Raw genomic sequence first — 20,451 nt, 5'->3', positions numbered from 1 at the left:
AAATATATGAAATAAAATGGTTTATGCCTAACCTACAAGATTGCTTTGTTAGTTATTTGATGTGCAAGAAATTTTTATATACTTTTCAATAAGCATTTTAAACTTTCTCCTAGAAACAGAAGTTTTCATTTTGTCCAGAGTAAATTAATTTGAACAGCAAATTAAATCAAAAGGTTTGATTTGAAAGTCATTGTTTATAAAACGTTAAAAAGTCTGATTAATTTTGTCAGTTCTCTTAGCTAACCCTGAAAGATGCAATTATTTTCTTCAGTTACTTTTTAATTGTCTTTTCATGGACTAGGCCCTCTATTCCCAGTGGAGAATCAGACTTAGCCTAATTTGTGGAACAGAGGCTACCACTACACTCCTATTCTTTTTTCTTTACACCAATTCAATGCTTAACATCTCAATAAACATTCTAGCTATTCGTCTGGCAACTGCCCACCTACTGGAAAACATCCCTCAAATAGAGAAAGCCATGTATTAGCTTATGAAAACCAGTTCTTGAAAGCATTTTTCATTCAGACTTGACTAATTAAATTAAATTTGGAGTCCTGGAAAGATTCTGAAGTGGTTGAAGAAAGGAATGAGTTTGTTCAAAGTTATTTCCAAAGCCCTTTCTAGGAAAGGGAACCATTTATTAATCATTTTGGAATTCTAATTATGGGGGAACCCAAAAAAAAACAAACCGATGTATTTTGCCAGAGGTTCTAAAAAATGCATCAATTGTTACAAGTTACCTTTTCTACCTAAATTTAGTAAGCAATGGGATGATATCTATGCCTTTCTTTTTATATGTAGTGTGGCTCCTAGAAGCAAGCTTTCCTTTTGATAGCATAGTTGGAGCCAGACTACCTAGGTTCAAATCTCTGCCCCACCAGTAACCAGCTAAAGAACTTAGGCAAGACATTTAAAATCCTTGTGCCTCAAGTTTCTTTATCTGTATAAAAGAGACAAAAGTATAACGACCTTATAGAGTTGTTTGGGAGATTAAATGAGTTCATTCTTATAAAGCACTTGTTAAATCTATACACCAATCCAGTGCCACCATCCACCACCAGTCATGATAATGAGTTCCTTTATGCTTTTAGCTCATTTCTTATTACGGCTGGGCTTTGTCAACAGGGGCATATTATGTCAGGAAATTTTAACTTTACCAGTATGGCATTTATATTTTAGTTCAAATTATTAATTTCTGAACATAGGATGATACTGGATTGTGCTGTACATTCAGGGGGGTCCGTCAGAGTCTAGAGCATGAAGAGGCATAACTAACCCTGGTCTGATATCTGTAAGGGACTTGAATATCCATGGAGCCACTGAAAAGTTATTGGTATCGAGAATAAGTGAGGCTAAGAAATCATCCTTTAAAAAATAAACTGAATTGGAGAACTGCCTGCATTTCACTCTACTGCCTCTGGAAGAGGAGTATCATCTAAAGTGCTTGCATCATGAATAGTGATTGAGAAACTGTCTTTACTCTCCCGGAATCTGTACTCCCAGGCAGAAAACCAGGGGCCGATGCATGGTGTCTATATGTAACCTGGTTATCACACACGTTTCCAACAACCCATCCTGCCAGAAGCCTGGTATGAAAAACTGGCCCCGGAGGGGAGGCGCCCAGAACTGCCCGGGTTAGCCGGGTTTCTAAGGTCTGACTGGAACCCCGGTACTTCTTCGGTACCTAGTTTTTTCAGGTCATTTCGGAATCTGATAACTTGGATTACATTTTGAGCTTGGCTCATCACCAGAAAGCATTATTACCCTCTAAAAGGAGAAGCATCTTGCATTTGTAGACAGTGCTGGGCAAAACAAAGTTCATTTTTCTGGATAGGGGAGGATGATTCTCCCGCAACACGTGCAAACTCAAATCTCCGAGTAACAGAGGGACTTCAGGAGCAGTGGAGGTTTGGGAGAAAGGCGAGGAGGTTCGTGTGGGGCAAGCAAAGTGCGGAAGCTGTACGTGGATTCTTCTAGAAAGTGGGGTGGGAAAGGAGCTAGGGAGGGCGTGTGGAGAGAAGGGATGTGTGTCAGAACGTGCATGTGAACGGATACAAAACCCGAGAGAGGCGTGAGCAACGCCGAGTGTACGAGCGGGAGCGAGGGGCGCCGGCTCGGGGTGTGTGCGCCTGGGTGAGTGACACTGAGGGGCGGGCTGGCGGGCGGGAGCCGGCAGCCTGCGAGGGGCGGGAGTGACCGTGCGTGGAGCCGGCCGACCCGGAGTTGTGTCAGTGGCGGAATCCGGTCCCGGCCCGAGCTGGCTGCGCCCTCCGCCGCGAGCGCCGGCAGCGCGGGGCGAGCTCCGCACGGCTCACGGCCCAGGCAGCGGCTCCAGCTCGGCCCGCCCTTCCCGCCGCAGGGTTCGCCACGGCCGCGGCACCTCCCGCGGCGGCCGCGCCCCCGGCCCCCGGCCCCTTGCCCGGGACGGAGTGGCCGGCGCTCGGCGCACAGGTAAGCCCAGGACCCCCAACCACGGCGCGTCCCCGACCCCCGGCGCCCCCTCCCCACCTGGCCGCCCGCGGGGCCCCGGGCCGGGATGCGGGGCGCCGGCGGGTGCGACGGGGCCTGCGCGGCCGGGACGAGGCTCGGCCCTGGCCGGCGTAACGCAGCCCGGGCCTGGCGGCCCCTACCGCCTCCCGGGGCACTGGGTGTGGTCCCCGCTCGGCCGCAGTCGCGGGCTGGCGGCGTGGACCGGACGCGGAGGTCGCCTTCCTTCCTTTCTCTGGTCGGTGCGAGCGAGCGGGAGGAGGCGCCGAGTCAGCGCACATTTGCGCGCCCGGGGCGGGCGTGTGGCCACCGCGCTCCGACGTGGACCCGCCCGACCCGAAGCGCCCGCCGCCGCTGTGCCTCGTCCCCCACCCCAGCTCCCGGGGCGGCGGGGGAGCCGCTCTCACCAGCCTAAAGGGTCCCGAGACCCCGTTTGCCCCACACCTCGCCCTGTTCCCGCCGCCCTCCCGTTCTGAGCCGCGGAACTGCCCCCGTCACCCGAGACGATCCCGCCCTCGGCTCCTGCCGAGGAAACGCGCGCCCCTCGGCGCCGGTTAGGAGCGGGATCCGGGCAGCGCCGCGTTCTCCGCCGAGCCGCCCCCGGTCCCCGGTCGTTCGCTTACACGCCGCGAGTGCGGGCGAGGCTGAGAGGAGCAGGCGCCGAGCGCCCCGGGCGCGGGTCAGAGAGGTCGCGCCGCCGCGTCTAGGTTGTTTGGGAGGTGCAGAGAGGGTGTGTTTACCGCTCTCTCCCCACTTTGGACTTCACCGAGTCTCGGGAGATGGGCCCTGTTCACACTCTATTGTAAACGTAAGAGGCGAAGGGCTGAGACTTTTACCTGCACTGAGATGGGAGCGGAGCCTGTCATCCTTAAGTGGACGTTTCCAGTTCGTAGGGGTTGGTGTGTGTTTGAGAACTTCATGAGCTTTCAATTCTCGGCAAACCTGGTTTTAGCGATGTCAGGGTTTTGGAGACTTTCAGGCACTTTCATTAAAGATTCTTTCTGTACAGCATTTTCCTTTGAGTGTATTACAGGGTCTGTAGCTTGAGCACTAATGAAAAGCCTTTAACTTCAGTCTCTTTTTTTACATAAAATGCCACGAGTAATACTTTAACTTGCGTATTTAAATTTTTAAATTATCTTCTAAAAATTTACCACCCCCCTCACAAAGTCCACAGGCATAAAGGAAGAACGACTCCAATTTTAGAACCTGCGTGGAGGAAGATGTTTTATACCAGTTTTTGAAAGAGTGAGGAGGTCGTATTTATGAATTTTAATGACGTCGTTTTAGTTTGTCTTAACAGAACGATTCATTGCCACTATGAATGATTTTGTTTTCTAGAGATTAAGCAGATGTGCAATATGCCAGGGAAAAGAAGGGAGGGTAGTCGGAAATCAGTTCCTCCTGGGGGGGAAAGGCCTATTCAAGTAACAAAACCAATTAGTTTGAAAGGTCTTGGAAAATAAAGACTAAACTTGCCTAATGGATAAACATTTTATGGTCCTTATGGAATTGTGCCACTTAACCAGAAAGCACTGTGTCAACGTGAATGGGAGCAGTTTTACCAAGTAACTGTAGTGTTTAAAAATATCTGTGTATGATAATATTTATTGGATCTTTTGGGAAAAATCCACTTTGGGAATGATTTTTTATTTGGACAAGGCAAATAGTACTGTAGTCTCTAATTAGAGTTTTGGAATAAGCTCAAGCTTTAAAATCTATTTTATGGAGCAGGAGAACAGGAAATATGTCAAGTTTTGTGTCTGTATAGCTTTAAACACACACACACAGCAAACTAGAGACCAAAGGATACTTTGCATAAAAATACAATCACTTGAATGCAGAGAATATTTAAGCGGTTAGTAAAAACTGAACATCTGTGAAAGGAGTATATTAATTAACAATTTTCTTTGAAAATATTAAATGATTTCCTAAGAATCAACTTAGTTTAATGTACTCATTTAGACAGGCAAATGATCCAGACTCCTTTTGTGTTCATTTTAGGCAGCCCCTAATGAAAGTCTTCAGTTGACAGTTTTTCTGCTTACATTGGCTTCTAAGTACCCATTTTGGGGATGGGTATTGATGGTCTTGTGAAGTTGCTTCACCACTTCCACGCGGTGTTTGTTCAGAGAAAGAAAATACTTGGGTCACACCATTGCAGCCTTGAGTTTCCTTGTCTTTGGAATGCTGCCAGTCAGAGGCATCTTATTGGTCAGCTTTGCCATGTAAATGGAAATACTTCTCACCAGAAGTTAAGCTTTAGTCTAATTTTGTTTTCTGAGTTTGATCACTTTCTCAAACTGTTATCCAAAAAATGTGCTATCATTAACAATGATTTATGGATTATGTGTTGAAGGAGCATAGGTGGTCTTCCTTCTGTTACCTTTGTACAGTTTTGATCAGCATCTTATGAGGTGAGCCAGAAGAAGAACTTCTATTAATAGGGACAGTTTTGATAAACTGGAAGAAATTGAGGTTGCTCATGATAAAATCTAGACTATCACCTGTCTCGCCATATGACAAGAGTGCAGTGTGCTTTTTATATGTTGGGCAGATACTGCTTAGTCACTGCTTGGTAATACTTCTTTGCTTGTTACCTTCTGAAGAGCCTTTGCTGCAATTTGTGATCATTGAATCATGTGGTTCTGCATAATAATAATAGTAATATGGTCATGCACAGAAGAGGAGCTTTTGCAAACATGACACAGGACATGAGGGCAGATGATAAATAATATGGACAGATTTAAATGATGGAGTATGTTTATTGATCTCTGGGTGATTGTGCATAATTCAGGTAATCAATCTATTCCATCATTGTTCTACCTTAGATGTAATCACACACTCAAAATATGATTTTCATGATAAAGTTTCCTCTTTTGAAAGTAGCCTGTTATGAAGGTGTTATTTCCCTGACGCATCAAAATGGCTAATTTGGAGTTGTGATTCTTGTTATGTAAATAGGCCGTATGCTGAATTTCTACAGAAGTTTATTCATTCAGGTTGTGGTAATGGATGGAATCCCCTAAGTACCATAGCAAAGAAAAATAGTCCATGAAGATTTGCTTTGCTCTACTATTTATATCATTTCCATTATTTTTGTTTAATAGCATTTTTATTTCCTGGTAAAAACCCGTAAATGTGATGGTATCATCTATCTTTACACCGTGTGAATCTTTATCTCTGTACTAATCCAAACTGTATTCGTAATAATCCACCTGCTTAATAGTCTTTTCATGGTGGATGCCCTCTGTGAGGCCAAAGGCTACTTCCCTGTTAATAAATGTTTTCCCGTTTTCTATTAAACCTGTTCCTTTCATGATGAAAAGACTTCTCTTCTTGATAACTCTTAGCATTTTTGTCATCACTGAGTTGAAACCTAGGAATCATCTCCGACTCTTCTCTCATTTTCTGTAAAACTTTTCAAGTCGGTAACTTTTCTTTTATAACAGAGCCAGCCCCTGCACCCCACCATACCCCCAGCATCCCGAACTCTCTATAATTGAGAGTTCTATACACTTTACCACATCAACTACCCTCAAATCCTTCTGAAATCTCTTCTCTGGGAACTGTTTCACAGGAAGGCTGTGTTGAGCTCAGGAACATCTGATTCCAAAGCTAGTACTCTTTCCAGTAGTTCAACCACTTTCCATGGCTCCCCACTGCCTTTGACATAAAGTTCAGCCTCTCAGCCTGGGTTTAAGGTACCCCACAATCTTGTTCCAAGTTAAGTTACATTATTTTCCACTTCTTTCCAACGTGAACCTTCTCTTGCTACTAGTTGGATTCACTGACCTTCAAAGACAACACTCATGTTTCTACTTGTACCCTTTTGTTCATGCTCTGCTTTTTAAAATGCCTTTTCCTTTTTTTTTTTTTTTTTTACTTAACCACATTCTTCAAGTTCAGGTCTGCCTGCCCCGATCATGTTACCCTCATTGATTTCTTCCTCTTCTGCCCTTTTGTCTACATGATTCCCTAGACAATAATGTAATTGTGTGTTTTACATCTTTTTGTCTTGCTTTCCCAACTAGATTTCAAGTTCCTTGAGGGTCCTGATGTACCTGATATTCTTTCTTTGGACTGTCTGTAGTCCTCTGGATGTAGCAGACACTTGATAAGTGTACCTATAGAATGAATAAACTGTAGAGCTGAATTTTTTTTAATGATGGATTTGATATTGCCTGTGTGCTTCTCACCATCATGCCCCTGGAGCCTAGCCTGCTGCCTGATATCTAGTTAGTTGACACTGGAGAAAAAGGGGCTGGGGACAGGTATTTAAAGGAGGTGACTATCAGGGAGTTAATCCCCATTTTTCTTCAGTGTTTCTAACCAACCTCTCCATTCATAGCTGTGAGGAATCTGAGGACTCAGCATTTCCCAGACATGAGATAATGATAAGAGACCGGCAGTTGTGAGTGGTAATTAAGAAGCCTGTGGTTATTTTAAGGTGGAGTGATGGGTCCCACTAGTAAGCAAAAATAAAAACATTCAGGCTTTATGCCAGTATTTTATATATAAAACAATTAGGCTAGAGTTATCAGTTATATAAAAGTTTAGCTAATCAGCCCTAAAATTCTAGACTGTATTGCAGCACTGCCCAATCTTTTCCCTTAAAAGCATCCTTGTACATTAAAAATAAACAGAAAACAAACACTTTGCAGGATCCATCTGGGGGTGAGTAGTTAGGTAGGGAAGACTTCACCACATTCATCCTATTATATTCAGGGTAAAATCCAATTCTTTAAATTTTTAACTTAGAAGTTATTTTGTATAAGGTGCTGTTTTGGCTGGGGAAAGGTTTTAAACAGTCTGTCAGGAGAAATAAACCATGTATCTCGGAAACAAAGATCTAAGATATCTCAGAAGGGAGAATTTCCTTTGCTAAGGAGTAGAGGGACATTCCTGACAGTTTTTTAGCTATTATTGAAAGGATTTGGGTAGGATCTCAGTAGCTATAATCGGGAGTGCAGAGGTGAGAGAAGGGTGATGGGAGGTGGGAGAGGGAGAGCAAGGGGCAGGCTGGCTTTCCAGGGTTTTGTGGCTCTAAGATCAGTACTCTGTTACACTATAGCTGCATCTCAGCTGAAACCCAGCCAAGGCTCTCCTGGGCATTGGTGGTGTGCTGTGTTCAATAATGGAACCTAGATATACAGATAGCTGCAGTAATTATGTATGGTGCCAAGTGCTGACTTACTTGACCATGACTTAAAGCACAAAATAAATCTTGTAAGCAATATAACCGGTATGTTCTCCGGTAGCATCCAACTCACTTAGAATGCTCAAAAAAGGCTTCCTTGCATTATGGAAATGCCACTGACAGTTGAAACCTTCACAGTAATGGAAAGAAGAAGTATATGTAACCTGGATTGTGGTCCCAAACAGGCAGCCATCTGTGGGGCACTGCCCAGTGTGCTAACAGAACTCTATAAATGGAATATTATAGATTGCGCTATTTCAGGAGGTGGTAGGCTTCCCTTCCACCCATGACAGAGCATTGGCTATACCAGGCAATATCTTCTTTAATTACACGAATTATATACTTTCATCCTCTAAACAATGCTATGAAGTACATACTGTTATTACCATTATTTTCCCGAAGAATAATTGAGCCCAGAAAGGTCAAGTAGCTAGTAAGTAGTAGAGCAGGAATCAGACCTGGGCAGTTTGAGGGCAGGGACTGAATACTGTACTGTGATGAGGAAACATTAGGTGGCCATGTGGATTTCTAAGGTCCCCTCCTAACACTAGAACTGATGCTTTAATTCTCCTTAGGGATCAAGATGCTATTTGTGGCAAAGCACTAATTCATTGCCAGCAGCACCCAATTCCTAGAGATTCAGAATAAAGTGAATATAGTTATCATTATCATGATAGTTTTTATTTATTGACCATCCCAGTTAAACCTCAGATTCTACAAGGTAGAGATTATGAACCCTTTTTTAAAGGGGACATGGAGCCTCAGGGAAGTTATATAACTTGATTGAATCCACAGAGATGACAAAATGGCAGATGAAACTGGGGTCTGACTTCAAGGATTGGGTATTTTAAATTTATACCACCATGGGGTGGGTGCTTAATGCACTGTGATATTCAATATACTTGCCTCTCAGTACAGCACAGTCACCAACTGTTGGGGATTGAATCATGTCCCCCACAAAAGGCAATTCAGGTCCCAACCTCTGGTCCAATGGAGGTGAACCCATTTGTAAAAGGACCTTGAAGGTGTTATTAGTTAAGGTGTACCCAAACTGAATGAGGGTGGCCTAGATCCAATATGGCAGAAGTCCTTATAAGCAAAGGAAAACAGAAGTCAAGGGGACTCGGAAGAGAAAGGAGAGACTATCATCATGTGATGGAAAAGCCAGGGAACCCCAATAAGCAGAGGCAGCCAGCCTTCAAATGCCACAGTCTTCAAGGAGAAAGCGTCACCTTGCTCACCCTAAGATTTTGGACTTCTCCTAACCTCAAAATCGTGAGCCAGTAAATTCTGTTAAGCCAACCCATTGTGAAGTATTTGTTTTAGCAGCTGAGAATCTAAAACACCAACCCACTGGAGAGGCTCTCATAAACCACCACTATGGCTCTACAGGTGGTGAATATAGCTGTTCAGGTGCAGTACAAACCTGTGTGAAGGACTTTGTGGTATACCACGACCACAGAGCTGGAGCCCAGAAAACTAGCAGCTTCTGTGTTCAGCATTTATCTGGTTTTAGACATGATGTGTAGTATATTAAGGGGGGAAACCTACATGTATAATTATATTTCATTTATATTTCTAACTAGGGAAAACTAGTTTTACAGTGGTAATGTTATATCTTCCTTATAAATGGCTGTACCTTCTTCCCCACTCCTTTATTTCCCTCTACCCTCTTCCAATCTCAGACTCATTTTCTGGATGACATTCCCTCTTATTCCATTATCTCTCCTTCCTTCAGGGTCTCACCAACCTTTTTTTTCCCCCAGGGTCCAAATATGAGTAAGTTTTTCTCATTCTTTATAAAAACAAGACAAGACTAGGTTGCCTTGGCCCTTTCCCTCTGGGTCTGGTTGTGTTCCATCTTATTCCTGGTCTAAAAAAGCAGCTCCTTGAAGAAAGGGTCCTTGCCCATTTCCTCCACCTCCCCACCCACCCTTCATCCCCAACCCTCTACAGTCCTGTCCACTCATAGTGGTCACTTCTATTCTTCCAACTGCTGCTTGCTTTCTGAGTCACCTCGCACTCCTGATTTTTTTTTTCCTCCTTTTTCACAGCAGCTCAGTATTAGTCTTCTTGGTAGGTTCCTCTCCTCCACTGAATGCCTCAGCATTCCCTTAAGTTCAGCTTCAGCCCTCTATTCACTCTTCACTTCTGCCTTGTGGCAGCAGCTCATCTGCTGTTCTCTTGTGCTACCACCAATGTACCGTTGATTCACAAATCCACATGTCTAGCCTTGACTTCTTTCCTAATATCTGCTATGCCTCAAACTTGACGACTTCAAAACTCCACTTCAGCAACTGCAAACCAGCATGTTCCGTCTTGTGTTCTGTATCTCAGTTAATGAAACCCACTTCACTGAGTTGATAATTTTTATATCTTGGAGTTGCTCTAGAGTCCTCTCTCTTCCTTAAACCTAACACCTAATTGGCCATGAGGCCCTGTAGAAACTTCCTTCTCAAACTCTCTTGAATCTGCCTTCTCTTCTCTATGCCATTACTTCCATTTTTGTCATGGTTCAGGCCCTCATCCTTTCTCTTGAGGATTATTGATTGCAGTGTCCTGCTAACTGGTCCCTCTACCTTCTGCCTGGCATGCTTCCAGTCCATTCACACTGCTGCCAGTGGGTTCTTTCTAAAAGGCAATTTGATCATGATTCTCTGCTGCTTAAAACCCTTCAGCAGATTTACTGTACCTTCTGGAGAATATCTAAGTTCTCAAGCATGGCACAGAAATTCCTCTGTGGTCTGGGGCCTCCCCTCAGCTGTATATCAAAGTTTCCAGTAATGATCCTAGTCCCCAGTGTTTACCCCTATCCATAGCATCCTTCCTAAAGGAAATGTTACAGGAAGGAAATGATAGAAGGGATAGGAGCAGACAAGAGATTATAGAACTGTGGCTATTGAACACTTGAAATATGGCTAGTCCAAATTGAGATTTGCTGTGAGTATAAAATACACCATGGCGTTTGAAGACTTAGTATGAAAAAGAGTACAAAATACGTCATTAACAATTTTTAATATTTATTACATGTTGAAACAATAATATCTTGGATAGAGTGGGCTAAATAAAATATGTTATGTTTCCTTTTCCATTTTCTTTTTCACGTGGCTACTAGAAAACTTAAAATGGCCTGTGTGGCTTGCATTTGTGGCTCGCATTACAGTTTGGTTGGGCAGTGCTGTTATAGAATCTCTCTTCATTCACAGGAGACCCGACTTGTATGAGCCAAGCTCATGAGCTTTGTGAATGATTAAGTCAGCCCTGCTGGTATAGGAAGCAGCAGTTGCTCACTTTCTTAAATCCAGAGGTATAAAGTGCTTTGGATAAGAATCAGAATTGGAGAGACAGATTTTGAAAGCTATAGCCAGGAGTTATACAGATAACACACGTGGTTTGAAAGCACTATTAGAGCATGTTGTCTCTGCAGGCCCACCCAGTCACCATCAGGAGTGGGAAGGAGGGGCGTACTCATGGTTGGGAAGAAGGAGAATTTTGAGATAGGCAGAAGTCAGTGAAGGGAAAGAGGAGTCACTTTTCCTGAAAGCCTTGGCAAGTTAGGCACTGGGCACAGCACTGAGAGTCATGCGCTGGCCTCTGAGGTCCCCCATCCTGCCACGAATCCTTCCTGTGTGGGCTAAGTCTCAGCTACCCTAATATCTAGCTCCAGGACTGATCAAATTAATGAATCAGTGACTCTTGAATCCTAGTAATAAATACATCATAAAATCATTGTGCTTTGGAGTGATGTGTTAAAACCCGGTAAGTGCTCTTACAGAAGTTAGTTGTGCCATAAGAGAAAGGGGACTGCGATCTGTGGATCAGGAGCCTCAAGAGACTTTGAGAAAAGGGTGTTTGGGCTGTCAGGAAGACCCAAAATACAGGGTTGTGTCCTAAGAAATACTAGTATAGTGTGCTTATGATTTCACAGTGGAAAAGGCCAACCCGCAATAAGAAACCAAAGCTCATCAGGTTGGAGCAGGAGGGAGAAACTTGGAGGTGATGGGAAGAAACCATGACTTTCAAGAGAAACACTCAGCAGGATTAGGTCTTAATGAAGTCTGCTACACAGTACGGTTGGTTTCTTCTCTTGTGGTTTGCATCCTGTGTTCTGTTGAGTCCTTTGGTTCTGAGAAGAAACTCCCTATTTGGTTTTAACCTGAGCAGCTGTTTTGTTGGTGATGATGTTTTTGTTTTTTTATTTACGTATTATGCATTTTGTATGAGATTTTGTTAGGGGAAAAGATTCTTCTGCTAAAAGTAAATTTTGAAAGTCAGACATCCACAGAAAATGGTGTGAGCAGTGGTAGCCACCCTGTTGTGGTTATTTCTCTCCATTTGCAGGATCTGGGATGAGTTTAGTCTCTTTGCAGTGGGAAATAAAGCACCTCTGGATTGATATGTTAGACTCAGCATCAGATTAATTACGTAGTCTGCCGTGCTTGGGCAATGTACTCAGGTAGCCATAACTCAACCTCGTTTCTTGGGAAACCAGGTTTTTACTCTGAGCCCAGGTTCCACTTGTGTCCCACATTCCCAAGTCCCTGCTTTGACTTTTTGTATAGGAATCCCATATCTCCTTGGTAAAGATCCCATTATATTTCTCCAAACCTTCCTGGAACAACAGTCTTCCTCCTGAGCTACAGGCCCTATAATTGAGTCCCTGCAATGCTATTCCAAGCGACTTCAGTACTGACACCTGCCAGCAATGGACAGAAAATTCAGTTAGTCAGTTTAATAGATATTTGTGGAATTGAATAAGTGCCCTTGTTTCCAGATTCCCCAACACCAAACACTGCTTGCTAACGAACTGCCGCATTGGTCGCTGGGTCCTATCTGTACCAGGTATGCAACCTGGAAGAAGGATAAGGCAAGTATAGGGTTGATTTTCTTAAATTGTGATGTGCCCATTTCCCTGTCTCCAGGGGAAAGGCTGGTCTTATGTGCATGGATAAGAAAGGTGACTGCCTTTATGGTGTGATTTTAGAATCTGTACTGTTCAAAAGGGTAATTCTAATATTCATAATTTCTCTCTTTTCTGCTGTCTAATAAATGAAAACCTGTATTATAAAGCTCTATTTCCTTTCCTTAAGACCAGTGTGGTTTAGAAGAGAAGGAGGACAAGCTTTGGAGTTTGAAAGACCTGGTTTTGATTCATATAATTGACTGGGCAAGTGAACTTGAGTAAGTTATTTCATCTTCCTGAACCTCAGTTTCCTCATGTATGAAGTGCGATTAGTAATGCCTCCAGTTTCCTTACGATTTTGCTGGAACTAAATAAAATGAGATAAAAAGTACCCAGCACCAGGGCCTAAAATGTAAATGCTCTGGAAATGGTAACAGCCAAACTTAACAAACTTAACAAACCTGTTCCTTGGGTTGAATAATTTTTTAGACCCTTCCCTGAGACTGAAATGGGGGGTGGAAATAAGAAACTGAATCAAGGAGTATCACCTAGAGGTGGAAAAAAGGACCAGAAGGAAGTTGCCTTCCCATTTTGCTGAGGCCTATTCTTGCCTTATGGTTTGCATGTGTGAAAACCTTCAGCTGGGATTCTGGGTACAGCGCAAAGCCATGGAACAAAGGCAAGTTTACATCCTCTGCCAGGATAACTCAAGAATAAACAGAGCAGGATTTTTGAATCTCTGAATAGGCAGGTGCCCTGCCACCAAAATAAACATTTCTTTCTATTCTTTGCTGATAGATTATAAATAAAGGAAGCCACTAAAATACTCTAGAAAGGAAGATTCATATACAAATTAGATACCAGGGACAGATTTCACACTTATTTTGTTGGAGCCATTCTTTCTTTAACTGTGGGTGTTTGGGAAATTCTTTTGTTGTTGCCTTTGTTGCTTAGAAGAAGGGGAAAGAAAGCTTTGGTACACTAAGAAAAGAATGATTTTGATTGGAGGCAATATTATTCTCGGTGTGGGCTGACTTTCATATAGTATAGTGATTGCTAATACATAACAGAGAAAAGCCACTTATTGAAGCACCATAAATAGCAGTGAGATCGTCTGATCTGACATACTGCCATTTCCATTCGATGAGTGTTTGTTATAGGAATGCAGGCTGTCCGGTAATTTTTAAAGGGGGAAGTGAAAGATGTTATGCCAGCTACTAGGACCGCTAACATCCCTTCCCATTTTTTCTTCTGTGAAATCTGAATGATGGAGTAGATGCAGTACATTCGCTGGGCTTCCAGTGATCTCTTCTCTTCTTGATGCAGTTGATTACCCCATTATAATACTATAGCCACATTTCAATATAATGTCATAGCAAAATTTTAAACACTTAAAGAGAAAATGTAAATCTGCTCTCTCAAAAATTAAAATTAAAGATATCTAAAAATGTTGGTTAATATTGGTTTGTGGCATTGAAAATATAAACTCGTTTATTAGGGGCATATTTAGATATTGTATACAGTATCTTTATGAATGTCACCGATATGAAATTAGAAGCATAGAATGTGGGCGTTGGAAATGGATAACGGGTACCCTGGTTTTTTAACATCCCACCAATCCTTTCTGTACCATCTCCGGTCAACCAGCTTCGTTTGAACCCTTCCAGGAATGAGGAGCTCAATGACACTAGTATACAATGCTCCCAGATCCTAAGCCTCTATTCAGAGTAGGACCTTGTCTAATTTGTGATTGAACAAATACTCATAGTCTAGCACAGATAAACAAAAATGTTTTTAAAACCTCTATATTAGTCAGGATTCTCTAGGGAAACAGAATCAACAAGAGATATCTGTAAATAGTATGAGATTTTATAAGAATCTCTCACATGACCAACCGTGGGGATGCAGGTTCCCCAGGCAGGATGCAAACCGGGGCCTCCGATGAAAGTCCATTGAAGGTCCTTGATGAGTTCTGGGGGACTTTGGTTGTCCAAAGATGAGCTGGGAAATTCTCTCTGAATGCTGAAATCACTTTCCCGTTTAAGGCATTCAACTGATTGGATAAAGCATCACTTATTGCTGACAGCAATCTCTGTGGTTGATCATAGATGTAATCAGCTATCTATGCAGTAAGCTCACCGATGACTAAAGCCCATAAATGTCCTTGCATTGCAATTAGCCCAGTGCTTGCTTGACCAAACACCTGAGCACAATTACCTAGTCAAGTTGACACATTAGCCTAACCATCACAACCTCTGTCATGTGGTTTACAGAAGTCTGCCTCCCTGCAACTTCACCGTTGGTCTTCTGCCTGCCCTTGAGAATGCCACGGAATAAATATGTACCTTCTGTGTGTAACTCTTCAAATATTTGATCATAGCTATTGTATTTCCTACTCAAAGTCTTTGCCTTTCAAGGTTACCTGGTCCCAGTTCTTGCAACTGATATTTCTCATCCTGTTAACACTCCTCTGGGCATTTGTCACTCTGCCCATTTTGAAAATGAGGCACCTTAAATTCAACATCTATTCCTGAGCTACTCTGTGCAGTAGAAAACACAGGTTTATTATTACCTTTCTTGTTTGAGGTCACTTTTCTTTTATTAATCTAACCAAATATTGTGTTGGTCTTCTTTTTAAATCTAAAACAGCACATTGTTAGTTTATACCAGCTTAGAGTGAGACCCCGAACTTGCAAGTCTTTTTTTTGAACAACTGCTGTTAAGCCAAATCTTGCTCCTTCCGTTCTCATGTAATTAATTGTGTGAACCCATGGAGAGGACAAGAATTTATCCTTGTTAAATTTTGTCAGTGATTTAGTCAAATGACTTTTCCTCCCTATCAAAACATATTTGAATTTAATGTTTTTTAATTTACTCTATTACTGATATTTCTTTCACTTGTGCATCAGTTGCCCATCTGGGAATGGTACTCACTCTGTCATTGATAAAATGTTGATGAAGACAGGCTGAAGACCAGAGCCCTTTGCTTTTCTGCAAGAGAGTTCTTGACATTAATATGTGAATTTTGTTGATTTAGTTTTTGTTTTTTTTTTAACTGATAATCTTTCAATTGTGTTTACTTTCTTGTCCCCAGGATATCTAAGAGGAGTTAGTCAGGGAAGACTTAGTCAAATGCCCTAGTAACGTTGTGAACCACCGTCACTTATTGCCCATCATAGAACCCTGTTATAAAGTAAAAATGAAATGAGGTTAACTTGGAGTACTTCTAGATAGCGTTAATTTTTCTTTTGAAAAATTTACTAAAAATCACATCTTAATAACCTTATTTTAAATTTATTTTAAAAGAAAATAAAAATTTTGCAAAATAATTCATCCATTGCCTGCAGTTTCAACTCATATGAACTTGTTTGGTTCAATGGAATTGCTTTTTATTACATCATTCAGTTCTCTTTATAGAATCATTGCTCTGAAAATGAATTAGTGAGGTGACAGGAAATCACTCTTTAGGTGTCATTCCAACAGGTGCTTCACACCTCTTTAGACAGACAGTGATCAGGCTAAGATGTGTCCAAGCAGTGCGCTGTACCTGCGTGAATGACAGGATCATTGACATGACCGTGACAGAGAATGTGCTGATGGCATCATGTCACTAGTGGGTGTGTTTTCTCTAAGTGGAATATTCTGTATTATTTGAAGAGAGATTTTTCCCTCACACAAACTTTCTGACTTAGATCAATGTCATATATCTGTCAAACCACACATACATTGCTTACCATCTCTGTGTGTATGTTGTGTTTTTGTTTGCTTGTTTGTTTGTTTGGTATTCATGTACAAAATAGTTTTTTCTTTTACCTTACTTTTTACCTTAGACCTCGATAAAAGACAAAATAATTTAAAGGAAGAGTAGCACTAAGAAACCCAAGCCTGTAAGTCAAGGAATAAAATATCACCTGACAAAAAAACTAATATTTGTGCAGTACTTTATATTTTACAAAGTATTCTCACATACTTATTTTCTTTTTGAAAAAAAGTTCTGGTTGCAGAAATAATGCATACGCATTGAATTTGGAAGATACTGAAATGGATAAAAAATAAAATTAAGTCAGCTATCATTTTACTACCCAGAGATTAGTACTGTTAGCATTTGTTAATGTTTTTCTTCCAGATATACATGTATATATGATGTATGGTTGTGTGTGTGTGTGCATATGTTTGTATAGTTTATGTAAAAGTAATCTCATGGTAGATGTAAGAAATCTGAACTGAAGAATCAGTGTAGCATATTAGTTAAAAATGCTTTGGAATCAGACACTTTGAGATTCCAATCTTGGTTATGCTACTTATGTAGTAACTGTAAATTATGCAAACTCTCTAAACCTTGTTTTCTACTTTTAAAAAATGAGGATAATAATGGTATATCCTCTTAAGTGTGTTGTAAGAATTAAATAAGATAATGCATGTAAAGTTCGTAACATGGTGCTTGGTCCATGATAAATGCTCAGGAAGTGATTATTATAGGAGACAGGTTTTCTGCTTTCTTGAAGCAGAAGAATTGCTGTTAAATTCAAGGACAATTCTGTAAGTTCACAGCTTTTACTATATACTTGTTGTTTGTTTATGTTCAAAGATGAATGACATACTTCAATACAATTTTATTTTAAAAAAATTCTAAGGGAAAAGTTTCCCTTGCCATAAAATACTATTTGAAAAGTTTTGTAATCACTGAACTTCAATGTATGAATATATCATAATGCAATCATTCCTCTATGGTTAGACCATTTCCAATCTTTGCTATCATAAAAGAGCACCACAGTTACTATCCTTTACATTAATTTTGATGAATATCTGTAGATTACAGATTCAAAATGAATTACTAATGCCATTTTATGGAAGAGCAGGGGGAAAAAAATTGAACAACTCTTTAGTGCTTACTAGATGTGCCGAATTAGGTTCTTTACATCAAATTCTCATTTAACTCTTGGAAAACTCCTTTGAGATAAATCTGTTACCCCCATTTTTCAGATGAAAAATCTCTGAGGAGAGATAAGTAGTTTGTTCAGGGTCACAGAGATAGCGGTGATGGAGATGGTATTTGAAGCCAGCTGTTTGATTTCAAAGCTTAAGATTTTTTCCACTCTGGCATACAGTTTAGGTCTATCTTTTTGATGTTGGCAGAATGAATAGTTACCATTGTACTTTCTACAAAATGTCACTTGGTGCCATGTAAAAGATAGCATACTTGGCTGGGACTCTTGGCTTCCTCAATACAGTACCTCTTGCATATGTTTGTTCTCATATGTTTTGGAATCGAGCCCAATTAAGATGAGGTCTTAACTAAAGGAAATAAAACACTGATATGCTTATTTGATGAAAGGGAACCTCAGGGAGGAAAATATTTGTTTAGTTAATAATGTAAAACTCTTCTTAGTTTTAGTTTCATGGCTTACACTAGAATTAGTTATCTTCCTAAGAATCAGAGTATTTCACATCAAGTGATTAAATCAGTTTAGGAACTAAACAGTAATAACAGTCAAAATAAATTGATGCTGTCAAAAGAAATTGGAAGTTTCATTCCTGGTATACTAGAAGAACCATTTGCTGTCTGAAAATGGAGTTAGAGGGGAACAAAATCTTTAGCTTCATAGTTATGATGATACATCAGAAAAGAATTGTAATACTAATATGATTGCTGTAGGTATAAGTAGAAATATAGGGGAGACAATGTGGGGGGGAGATGAACCCTCAAAGAATTATTTGGTGAACTGACAGGTTGTCTTTAAAAAGTCAGCCATTTGGAAAATTTATCTTGGCAGCTCTCAAATCTTACTTACAGCATGTAGTGTGACAGTCAATTTTGTATGAAAAATGCATAATTAATATGAAGATCAAGGCACAGGTATTTCCAGTCAGTACTTAAGACAGTTTCTTAAGAACAGAGAAACAATTGAAGTTGTCTTTTAATAGGGCAGTCCTCATTTGTCATTTTGTAGATTTTCCTTCTTAGTAAAAAGGGAAACAAACAAAAAGCCCTAGCAGTAATATTTCATATCCAAGAGGAACTGTATTGCAGAGTTTTTAACCAACTATTGTCTAGTCAAGAAAGTTTGGTTTTTGAATTCTTGAATTTTTATAACACCTGAACTTGCCCATTCTTGTCTTAAAATGGTTCTGGTTTTCTTTCATCATTTTAATTCTTATAAAAGAGAAGGAGTGCCATTGTGGAGTAACTAAAAATGTTTCAGACCTTGACAAAATATGGACCACAACTTGGCCGGTCGATAGTATTTCTCCTATGGTGGCATTACTTGTTGGAAGGGCCCAACCAGTTAAATTTGGGCTCTCCACACAACTTGCAAGTAGTTAGGTCAGTGAACAGAGAATTGGACGTTGAATCTGCAGGTTGGATTCAAGATGTGCCTCCATTGCTTTACTGTTTCTGAGGTCAGGCCCCTCTGCTCTCAAATGGAGATAATGGAACCTACGTAGCCTAAAGTTCATTTTAGAGAAACAGACAGCGAGCAAACTACTTGATTAACTCAAAAGTGATTTTATGATGAGTTTCTAAGTTAAGAATTAATGGCCATGGGTCATCCCTCTGGAGGAGGATTACCATTTAAAATATTTTCCAATGAAAAATGATAATATTTGTAAAATATTTGTAAAAATGCACCACTTCTGGCTTACCTCACCACACCCTTCTAACTCTTTGTTTATATTTTATCCAATAATAATGGGACAGACCCCTTTCACTGCCCTGGAAACCCCTGGAGCCTAGTTTGAAGGTTCTCCAAGTGAGGACACTCACTCCAAGGGCATATTCCTTTGATGGGGGAGGGGAGCCCTTTGGTTTCAGTAGGTGATTTCTTTAACACAATAAAGACCTTTTATAGAAATAGGCATTTAGATCTATTATGTTGTATGTGTTGTTCCAAGATAGAAGCAAAATCTGTATATTTGATGCATAGTTTGACTTTCAATGAAATAGGCTCAAAGAAAAGACTAAAATAGAAAAAAAAATTCCAGTAAGATTGCATTATAAAAAATTATAGAAAACTCTCTGATGATTAAAATAATCATGTTGCTGGAGGGAAGAAGGAAGGAGAATGAGAAATTGGGAACTTTTTTGGATAGTCCATACAAACCTTTTGGAAGTCTCTGCTTGGGTCTTCCCCCAGCCCTGGTTATTGTAAGTATGGGCTCCCGAACTGTTTCTGGATCTGATTGCAAGAGAGTGAATCCCAACTTTGGAGCATCACGTTCTCCTTTTTCCTTGCTGCTGTAGGCTAATCTCTCTTGCTTTTATTACCAACCAGGGACGGTGGCCCTCTTTTCCCATCCTTAAGAAAGACAGGCTTTGTTCACTGGCTGCTCCAGCTTGGGCTACACTGTGGAACCCTTATGAAGGTATTTTAGTCAATGAATCATTGATTGACATGTCCCTGTGGCATTTCCCAGGGATGGGAGTATGTGACCTAAGTGCTGGACATTTTTGACAAGCTTCTTTGACCTCTTAGCAGAAGGCAGCACCTGAAGGCCCACTGGCCCCAGGGCTCCTTAAGCATGCTGGTGGTGATGGGCAAGCCTGCTCACTATGCTCATTCTGAATCAATTTCTAAATTTCTTTTCTCCTAAACTGTTCTGAACTGTTCAATTACTTTAGTGCCACATTTCATTCAGCTCCTTTCTTGATTAGCTATTTCCTGAGCCTCTGCTAGGCACTAAGCACTGTGAAAGGAGCAAAGATGAGTCAGACCTTGTGAAGGAGAGAACACACGTACCTTAGGTAGACAGCAAGGCATGCCTCCAGAGTTGAGAAAAAAGAGAGGCTACATATGTAATGATTTTTTCCTGTGCTTCCTAAATAAATTATACTACATAAAAATCTATACCAATATTCATT

The 20,451-nt window shown here is 41.0% G+C and overlaps 1 protein-coding gene and 1 long non-coding RNA gene across 4 annotated transcripts in view; one reads left to right on the top strand and one right to left on the bottom strand.

The window, feature by feature from the left end:
• Nucleotides 1–3,595, bottom strand: part of LOC131279161 (uncharacterized) — a 121,570-nt gene extending 117,975 nt beyond the window's left edge. The window contains exon 1 of the long non-coding RNA XR_009186513.2: nucleotides 3,324–3,595. This is a non-coding gene — a long non-coding RNA (uncharacterized lncRNA). The remainder of the gene's footprint in view (nucleotides 1–3,323) is intronic.
• Nucleotides 2,040–20,451, top strand: part of SPATS2L (spermatogenesis associated serine rich 2 like) — a 176,264-nt gene continuing 157,852 nt past the window's right edge. The window contains exon 1 of one of the 3 annotated variants that reach the window (XM_012525334.4): nucleotides 2,040–2,133. The gene's annotated coding sequence lies outside the window, so the exon portion shown is untranslated. Of the gene's footprint in view, nucleotides 2,134–2,194; nucleotides 2,452–20,451 lie in introns of those variants that run through there. The other 2 variants (XM_012525333.4, XM_023588910.3) reach the window with 2 other exon arrangements.

This window comes from Dasypus novemcinctus, chromosome 7 (assembly GCF_030445035.2).
Source record: "Dasypus novemcinctus isolate mDasNov1 chromosome 7, mDasNov1.1.hap2, whole genome shotgun sequence".
NCBI lineage: Eukaryota > Metazoa > Chordata > Mammalia > Cingulata > Dasypodidae > Dasypus > Dasypus novemcinctus.
This window is presented reverse-complemented; position numbering and strand designations above follow the sequence as displayed.